The sequence below is a fragment of the Mus pahari genome, chromosome 3 (assembly GCF_900095145.1).
Source record: "Mus pahari chromosome 3, PAHARI_EIJ_v1.1, whole genome shotgun sequence".
In the NCBI taxonomy this organism is placed as follows: Eukaryota; Metazoa; Chordata; class Mammalia; order Rodentia; family Muridae; genus Mus; species Mus pahari.
In genome coordinates, this window is record NC_034592.1 from 71,808,054 (window position 1) to 71,809,584 (window position 1,531).

Below are 1,531 nucleotides of genomic sequence, written 5' to 3' on the forward strand. Positions count from 1 at the left end.
GAGCACAGATGGTCAGAATTGAGAGTTCATCTTGGTAGATGTTTTCCTCTGACCAGTATGAAGTATCCTTCCTTCTGTTTTTTTTTGATAAGTTTTGGTTGAGAGTAGATTTTATTCAATATTAGAATGGTTATACCAGCTTGTTTCTTGGGACCATTTGCTTGGAAATTTGTTATCCAAAATTTTGCTCTGAGGTAGTGTCTGCCTTTGTCCCTGAGGTGCATTTCCTGTATGCAGCAAAATGCTGGGACCTGTTTGCATATAGAGTCTGTTAGTCTATGTCTTTTGGGGGAATTGAGTCCACTTATGTTAAGAGATATTAAGGAAAAGTGATTGTTACTTCCTGTTATTTTTGTTGCTAGGCATGGAATTATGTTTGTGTGCTTATCTTCTTTTGATTTTGTTGAAAGATAACTGCCTTACTTTTTCTAAGGTGTAGTTTCCTTCCTTGTGTTGGTGATTTCCATCTACTCTCCTTTGTAGGGCTGGATTTATAGAAAGATATTTTGTAAATTTGATTTTGTAATGGAATATCTTGGTTTCTCCATTTATGGTAATTGAGAGTTTTACTGGGTATAGTAGCCTGAACTGGCATTTGTGTTCTCTTAGGATCTGCATGATATCTACATTGCTTTGATAGTCTCTGGTGAGAAGTCTGGTATAGTTCTGATAGGTCTCCCTTATATGTTACTTGACATTTTCCCCTTACTGCTTTTAATATTCTTTCTTTGTTTAGTGTATTTGGTGTTTTCATTATTATGTGACAGGAGGAATATTTTTTTCTCATCCAGTCTATTTGGAGTTCCATAGGCTTCTTATACGTTCATGGACATCTCTTTCTTTAGGATACGGTAGTTTCTTCTGTAGTTTTGTTGAAGATACTTACTGACCCTTTGAGTTGGGAATCTTTGCTCTCTTCTATACCTAATATCCTTAGGTTTGGTCTTCTCGTTGTGTCCTGGATTTTCTGGATGTTTTGTGTTCCGAGATTTTTGCTTTTTGCATTTTCTTTGAGTATTGTGTCAATGTTTTATATGGTATAGTCTGTACCTGAGGTTCTCTCTTCTATCTCTTGTATTCTGCTGGTGATTCTTGCATCTATGACTCCTGATCTCTTTCTTAGGTTTTCTATCACCAGGGTTGTCTCCCTTTGTGATTTATTTATTTATTTATTTATTCATTCATTTACTTATTTATTTATTCTATTTCGATTTTTAGATCTTGGATGATTTTGTTCATTTCCTTAGCCTGTTTGACAGTGTTCTCCTGTACTTCTTTAGAGGATTATTGTGCTTCTTCTTTAAGGGCTTCTAGCTATTTACCTGTGTCATCCTCTATTTCTTTCTTTCTTTTATTTTTAATGTTGACTTCCAACCTTACATCTTTTTAACAGCAAATTTCTTAGATGAAGGGATTTCCTGATTTGCACCATAACCACATAACTATTTTTAATTATTTTATTAGATATTTTCTTCATTTACATTTCAAATTCTATCCCGAATGTCCCCTATACCCTCCCCCACCCTGCTCC